Below are 9,188 nucleotides of genomic sequence, written 5' to 3'. Positions count from 1 at the left end.
AAAGGTTGTAGGGCGGAAGTTCACGTCCGTGAATTTCTGCTGAGTTTGAAAACCAAAACCAAAATCATCCGGTTACCTAAAGTACGCGTAACCATACGCATACTGGCGGAAAGTTCACGTCCGTGAATTTCTGCTGAGTTTGAAAACTAAAACAAACTCAAATCCAGTTACTTAAGTACGCATACTTAAGTAGGTTACTTTGTAAAATCGGTTGTACATGAACCTAAACATTTATCAATAAGGAATGCAATCTTTGCAAACCGTGGCTTTAATGTTCATGTATTGATTCGAATGAATCAAACCGATTTTTCTTCAATTGTGTTCTTGTATAAATCTATGAGAATATAGAAATTGAACAACTCTTTAACCAGTTTCATTTGAGTCATTTGAACTAGTTGTGGTTAAGATGAATAAGGTTGATATGAGATTAATCATATGGCTAACCTCGGTTAACTATTTGTGAACCAACATGGTGTACACGTTTGGGTATGGTTACATAAACCTAAATGAGGGTACATTTCATTTGTGTGTAACAAGCTAAATTTGATCTAACGGTTGAAATATATTAGCTTGGTTGAAACAGGTTTTTCATCTAACGGTGAATATTGAATGCTTTGTTACCAAGGTAACTTGGATTGCGAACCCTGATTTGAAAACTATATAAAGGAGAACTCTAGCAACTGGGAAACCAAAACCCCACACCTCCTGTGTGTTACTAGTTTCATAACTAGAGTCGATTTTCCCTTAACCTTAGGTTTCATCTCGAGACCCTGTATGTTAACGACTTGACGACTGCATTGGGATTGTGAAGCCAGACCCAACTATTCTCTTTGTAGTTGTGTGATCTGATCTTGTTGTTTCTATTGTGATTGAGTGCAATTATAAAATTGGCTTGAGATTTATATCTCCGATAGGCAAGATAGAAAAGTAGTCACAAACACCTTGGTCTCATCGTTTGTGATTCCACAATAACTTGTTTCGTTAGTCGATTAAGTTTATTGTGAGGTGATTGATAATACTATGATGTTCTTCGGGGATATAAATCTGGTTTATCAATTGGTTCCTGTTTACCTTGATTTATCAAAAGACGGAACAAAAACTCTTGGGTATTTTTGTGGGAGACAGATTTATTCAATCCTATGGAATTTTCCGTGTGAGACAGATTTTTTTATCAAGTCTTTGACTTTGGGTCGTAGCAACTCTTAATTGTGGGTGAGATCAGCTAAGGGAATCAAGTACGTAGTATCCTGCTGGGATCAGAGACGTAAGGAGCGCAACTGTACCTTGAATCAGTGTGAGACTGATTAGGGTTCAACTACAATACAGTATGAAGTTAATTGGTATTAGGCTAGTGTCTTTAGCGGCTTAATAAAGTGTGGTGTTCAATCTGGAATACGTCCCGAGGTTTTTCTGTATTTGCGGTTTCTTCGTTAACAAAATTCTGGTGTCTGTGTTATTTCTTTTCCGCATTATATTTTGTATATAATTGAAATATCACAGGTTGTATGTTAAGATCAATCAATTAGAATATCCAACCTTTGGTTGTTGATTTACATTTATTGACACTTGAACATTGGTCTTTGGTACCGTTCAAGTTACTCCTCTTATATTCAATCGGGCCCGTAGATTTCTATTTGCTGATTGCGGATTGAATTAAGAGTTAGAGATATTAAACTCTTTGATATAATTTTCTCTAGATTGAGTCTGACTGTCTAGTTTATTCTCTAGAAAGTATATTGGAGTAAGTCTTCTCAGATTTCCAAATGAATTGTTGGGTTAGGTTGATAGACCCCTGCATTTTCAACAAGTGTAAACAGACTCAAACGGAGCATTAAAAAGGCAAGGAAAGCAGCAGTTTCAGGTATCCCTTGTTCTCCTCTGTTTAAATCTCTTTCGACTAATCCTATTGATTTTTCTAAAAATATTCATGAAGGAAAGAGAAAAGAAGTCAATATTCTTGATGAGCAAAATGCTCATCTAAATACAACTTGACTGCTCAATGTAGCATCTTCCTTGTAACTATGGGAGGATGCTCATAATTCTCCAGAAGATCTTTTTTCTTGAGAAAGTAGTCGTTGTTATATTATTCTTTTCATTATCTTACGTAATGATGATCATAAAATTGTTGAGCCTTGCTCTAGTATTTTACATGGTGTAATTTATTGATCTCCCACTCTTGAGAATATTTCTTTGTTGGTTGCATTCAAGGATTCTTCTTGTCCTCTTCCCATTGACCAAATAGTTTTTGTTCATCAAAAATTGTCTTAAGTTCTTTTGAACTAAGGTTGTCGTCAATTTGTTTAGAATGCGTCTTTGAGTTTTATCAAGACTACTTATAAATTTGGATCTAAAACTCTCTTGGTTTTGTACCAAGTTTGTAACCATAAGTGCACGAACATCTGACCCATACGAAACATATACGAGTAACCCTAGGGTTTCCTATGATTCACTCATATATATATATATATATATATATACATATATATATATATATATATATGTGTGTGTGTGTGTATCATGCTCCTTTTGATACATACACGTTCCGTAACATCAAAAAGTTCTCCTGAGTTTTTTTTGTGTGAGCACAATGGATGGATGTAACAAGGAAGACAAAGTTAAGAAGGGTACGACTATCGAGTTTCACGAGAACCCTTTTTTCATAACCTTCTATCATGCCGTTGATCATGAAAATAAACTACCAGTTCAGATGTCATCACAACTTGTATGAAATCTTCTTCGAGATTTTGAGGTCATACGTGAACAACTTGGAATTGCAACAAAGAATCTTGATTTTCTGAAAAACGAACTGAAGAAAGCAACTGATGAGCTCGTCCATGTTCGATCTCTAGTTACTGGCAATGTTTAATGTTTTTTTTCGAATTATGTTCTCTAAGAGTTGTCTCTTCTTTTGTCTAGGAAACTTCTTATGAGAATTTATTCTTGTTTTTAAGAAGGATAACTAGGGTTTGGAATAGCCATTATTGTGAGTACACATAGCTATTTCCAACGATTTTCATCTTGCAATTTTTTTATATTTATTTATTTAAATTCTAAAGTTTATTTAGAAGATGAGTATTAATCGCTATGGTTTTATATAGAAACTTGTTATGGGATATGTGTGCTTGCGTCCGTGAACTATGATTGTCCCATATGTGATCAAAAGTTAAGTCTTTCATATGTCGATATGCAAGTATTGATAAAATATAGAATGAACTTTTGACAAACAAAAGATAAGCCTATTATGTCATTATTCAAATAATGATGGAAGATAGGATGAGCTTTTGTTTGCAAAGATTAAGTCTATTATATGTAATTGTGCAAATAGTGATGAACAATAGAATTAATCTTTGTTTATTCCGCAATATTGATCTTCCCTGATCCATATTTTTATGTAAATACTGTGCGGCTCCGTATTATGTGAGCATTTCCTATTACATTAATCATGGGTTCTCTTGTGATTAATTTAATTTAGATTTTTGGATACAAGTCATGTTTCATGTGATTTGTTAATGTCCAAAGAAATCCTTCTTTTCTTGTGAAAGTAAGGTCGCTCTTGTTGTTCTTTCGGGAATGACATTTTATGGGGGAGAGTTCTTAATTGAACTTGTGCTTAATTGCCAAATATTTATGGGAGTGCGGCTATAGAATATTATAGGGCTTATCTTGTATATTTATAAACTCCTTAATGAATGCATTTAGTTTCGGCTATATGATTGCATCTAAAAAGTTGATATGTTCTTTCTTTTGGTCATGAAGTATCTCTATGGAAATTTCATTAGGATCCCACTAGTTTTCGTACCTTTGCCAATTTTATTGATAAAAATGGGGAGAATTAATGTGTAGTTCACACTACAAATACATATGGTTTTCGGATCATTATGTAAGGGGGAGTGGTTTTCATGTGAGATGAAGTATTGACTAAGTTTCAGTGATGCATATCACTATAGTATTGTTGTCGAAGTTGTGATACAATTGAACTTTGATGTTGTGTAATAATACTATGACACTGTATAACAATGATTGAGAGCTATTGTTTTCTCATTGTTATGGCTACGGAACTTTAACAACGATAATGCTGAATTGAATACCTTTATAATCGTTGGAGTAATTGGAAGTGACGAAGATTTCGAGTAATGTTGAAGAACCAAGGAGATCAAGCATTTGGATGAGAAGCTACAAAGTTTATTTATTTTGTATTCCATAGGTATTAATAGTTTTGTCACTAAAATTGACAAAGGGGGATATTATTGGAGCACTGCTCGGTCGAACTCGCAATCGTTGCTATCTCAAGCTTGTTTGTCAAGTTTAATTGCTAAAACTATAAGTCTTGATTTCTAGTCTACTTATAGCTAAGTCTCGGATTAGGATAGTAAGTGTAGTTGAACTCTATACTGTACGATGTTCATCAATTGAATACGAAGAACTACTCAAGGAACTTGTGGAACTTCATCGACAAAAGGTATGTGGAGACTTGAACTTATCTATCACTCACAAGTATATATATTCTATCTCCTATATTGAGATAAAAGTCGTATTTCTATATGGACTTCGATTATGCACATTTTCTATTTTGATCCGAGTTTATCTCGCTTATCTACTTCTCGAAATATGTGTTGGTAAGCTTTCGCTTTGGTCAAGTTCATCTTTACTCGTGAAGAAAGTCATGTTGATTATTTCAATAACTTGAAAATCGCTTTGATGAAAAAAAGTCTGTGAATAACAACTAGGGGTGTAAAATTTACCCGGCAGCCCGAGGCCCAGTACTGTCCACCCTGTCCCATGACTGCCCATGGGTGACCGTGGCCCTTTACGGGCTGGCCCTACCTAGCCCATTTAAATAAGAGGGCGGGCACAAGCCATAATTCAAATTTTCTTGCCCGGCCCAATACCCTCCCTATTATCCCTTCAATGCTACCCGCCATGTTAGCCCGCCAGTGTTATCCATTTACCTAGCCTAAGTGACTGTTCTCATTTGTTTTATCCTAGAATATACTTGGTACATATACCTAATACAGTCAACCCTCATAGTTTTCATATGTATTTCTTAACTTTTATTCCATTGGAGTTTAATTTTGTTAACCATATAGAGAAAATATTGAGCAAAATCTAAGGAAGTTTCCTTTTCTGATGATTCAATTCAGGAAAAATTATAGGAAGTTTGGTTTATCTTATTCCCATCTCAATTCTCGTATTTGATTATTAATTTTAAGTAAAACTTGTGTATTATTACTACTTTCTTTTTATTTTTAACAATATATATGTATAATATATATATATTTGTTTGTAATATTCAAGGCCCTCCCGGCCCTACCCGCCCGAGCCCAAATTACAAAACATGCTTGGGTAGGCCATGGGTACTAATTGTAGATAAATAACCCTGCCCGCCCGGCCCTTTTAATTTCATGGATAAGAAATGTTTCGGCCCGCCCTATACCGTCCCATTTAATAAATTGGTCGGGCCGCCCGGCCCGGCCCAATTTACAACCCTAATAACAACTATATAACATCCTCTAAGAAAAGTTCAATGATTGAGATAAGAGTTTAGAACATGTAACCATCTTTGGATATAAACATAGTGTGTTCTCATATTTGTGTAGAAGTTCAAAACCGGGAACCCAAAGTATGCGTACCCGTACATGTACTGGCGGTTGTTGGAAATCCGAGTGAGTATGCGTATCCGTACGCGTACTGATGGAAAGTTCACGTCCGTGAATTTCTGCTGGAGTTTGTGGATGGATAGTGACACCTTTGGGGTTATAACTCGCGGACCGTTTAGAAGATGAGGAGTGTAATTATTGATTGACAAAGGTATTTGTGAAGTCCATGAAAATGAGGAGTATTCTCTATATAATAACAAATTTTTTTAAAGCGATCTCATTCACCGGAGCTCCTGGTTGATTCTCGCTTCTGGTTGATTCTGTCCCACGTTATTATAATTTTTTTGGTAATGTTTTCATATTTTCGCTAATAATATTTTAGGAAAATATTTTTTTTCCAATTAATCAAACAAGAATATTGACCAAAATAACTAAATCTAATAAAATCTTATAAAACTACCAAAACTACCAAAAAAAACGTGTATAATATATGTAATTCTCGAGCAATTATTTCGAAGAGTATAATATTGTCAAAAATACATCAAATCAATAATCAATCACGCATTCACAATCTCATCATAAAAATCAAAAAATTAAATCAATCATGCATCAAAATCAATCACATATTAATGAATTAAAAAAATGTAAAAAAATGTTTCAATTTCCAATGTCCGGTTACAGCATTCAGAATCATTCTTTTCCTAATTACATATCTATTCTATAAATTAAAATTAAAGAATAAAATTACAATTCATATAAGAATTATTAAAAAATAAAATTGATCATGTGTACTAACCTTTTAATCCGACGTTGTGTCTTTCTTGCGAATATGTTTTTTGGTGGTGCTGTCTAAAAGTAAAAAATTACGGAATCATTAGAATCTAAAACAAAAGATTAAAGCAAGATAAAAATATAAAGCGAGCCAATACGTACAAAAACTCATACAAAATATCAAGCAATGACAAAATAATAAATCTCATTTTGATATTATTTTTCTTAATTTTGTTCATTCTATAATTAAAAATACAACAAATTTAAATAAAAAAATAAATTAAATAATACCAATTTTCTAATTTTGTAATGTTTTGATATGTATTATCTTTTTCATACAAAAATATTTGTAACCATTAATTATGGTGATATGAGAATAACGTAGCTATCCAAAAATATAAGAATTGTATGTATTTTAAGATATTTTGTCATCAATCAACAACCTAAAAACCCCACGCCATCTCTCACTCCACGTCGAGAATTGCGGTAACCTCCCGTCTCATTGGTCGGTGAACGAAATCCTCGTTCCTGATTGGTCGAAAAGCAACTTATACCCCTACATTTCGTGGCCGTTAATTTCTAGCTGGATTGATTTGATCTGATGCTCTAAATTAAAATCGAGATATTTTTAAATAAATTCATTAATATATTTTAGTCATCGATGAATCTAAGAACTTCCAAAAATATTTTGTCATAGACATACTTAAGGATTCCTTTGAAATTTTCACCATTCTCAAAAAGAAAAGAACAAAAAAAAGTTGATCGGTAAAAAGATAAGAAAAAAATTACCATCCCTGTTCAATTTATTTTCAGAAAGAAATCTAACTCAATGGCGATACTTACCATTCCTATTAGATATGGTTTCCTGTTTTAATCATCGATGATTCTGTATTTAATAAATCAAAGTATTTTCCGTATTCATTATGCGCCTTTTTCTTCTCTCACGTCTCTTATCTTAGAACCCTAATTCGCTTACTGTTAGTTGTCCTATTATTTTTCTTTTTCTTTTTCTCTTTTGTGTTAGTGTGTGATTGTTTTCTCTTTGATAATGATTTATATTTTTTCTATTTGCAGGTGATGAGAGACTAATCGCGGTAAACTCCTCTCTCTGACTTATGTTATTATCTAACAGAAATACTATAACAATTGTGACAATCTATTTTACTGTTTGCGCAGATGACGGGAGTATGTGTAGTCACCATTCACATGGCAGCAGAACCCAACCTGTAGCTTCTCCCCATTCACGTGTTTATGGTGTGACAACTAATTCTTGGCGACTCCAAGCCTCTGTCTAAAATCCCTCGCAAAGACTAACATTTGGTTCCATCCGAGCAACTTCTTCGCCTTTAAGATGTCTGGCTTTCTTTGCAATTAAATCAGGATCAATCAGCTACAGACCACATGATCAAGTATAACAATTATCAGAATCCCATAAACAGGACTCCTAACACAAAATTGGTTAAAAAGACCAAAATCAATAATTCTTGGATGAAAATGGCATTTAGATTTTGATATTGTTTAAATGGACAAAAATGTAAAAATAGCCAAGATGTAAACAGTTTCATCCTACCAATTTTCAAATACTTTTTCTTATTTTTAATTTAATCAGGATGCATCCATTTTCATCCTTACTATTTTTTAAGTTTAAGTCAGGATGAATCCAGTTTCATCCTTACTATTTTTTTAGTGTCCATTTCACCCACACTAATTTTTACTCGTCCATTTAAATCATGTTTTAAAAATATTTGGACAAATGACCCATTTTACGAATTCCTAAACCTGCAAGATTTAATTGCATTGTAACATTTGTGTGAATGGAAAGATGGATGATGGAGCCAAGGATGTATCAGGCCCGTGCTATATTTAGAGAAATAACCCTTTTTTTTTTTCCCGACGTGTATTGATTTCGCAGTGGGGTTTATTGTTCTTTTGTATTCTCTTTTGATTTTTTATTTGTTGCGAGAATAGGTAAAGCTAGATGAAATCAACAATCATGTCTCTTCACGAAATAAGAGAATAAGTAAAGCTAGATGAAATCAACAATCATGTCTCTTTTTGAATTCGAACAATGGAGATGCTTTGTCTGGTATGGTTCATGGCTTTTTCTTGAACAACTGGGAATTTATTGTCATGCTATTTGTATTCACAATTGTTGTCTGTATTTAGGTGAATGTTTTTGTTGTAAAAGTATTTATCAATTTAGGTTTTTGTTTTCATTATCCATATCCATGAAAGCTTGGACATCAATTATGTCTGACTTTATAAATTTTTCGAACAGGCATTGTTGCTTTAATAAAATGTCTTTATAAAATGTGTTCTCTGTAAAGTAACCTTAAAATGTGAACCTTGATTTGGTTTATCATGGTCCTTTTGTTGGGGTTAGAATTACGTGGCTGCTGTTTTAGTGACATATTCGATTGCTTGCTTGGAGGATATATGTTCGTGCTAAACTGCCAATCTTGGGTGAAGTAGGATGCATGCCTTCTGAGGTATGCCATACTAAAACACTTACAATAGAGTTGGAAAGTTATTTTCTCTTCCTTGGAAACTATCTCTGAACGGCGTAGAATATGTGTATCTCGGGATGCGGGTTTCAACTTATTCGTATAGGATTGTAACCAACTTGCTGTAAAGCTCAATAAAGTAGGAAAGAAAATGTAGATTCTGGTATCTCCGTTGGCGTCTACTTTGAAGTGGCAAGTTTAATAACGAAAGCTTGGCCGAAAAATCATCCTCAAATCTGTATTCTTTCTGCCCTCTCTGTCACTCACTCCAAATCAAATGACTTCACCTTTTTTTCATTCTATTTTTTGTTAACGT

This window comes from Papaver somniferum, chromosome 8, assembly GCF_003573695.1.
Source record: "Papaver somniferum cultivar HN1 chromosome 8, ASM357369v1, whole genome shotgun sequence".
Taxonomy (NCBI): Eukaryota; Viridiplantae; Streptophyta; class Magnoliopsida; order Ranunculales; family Papaveraceae; genus Papaver; species Papaver somniferum.
The sequence above is the reverse complement of the archived record's forward strand: the minus strand, read 5'-3'. Positions refer to the sequence as shown.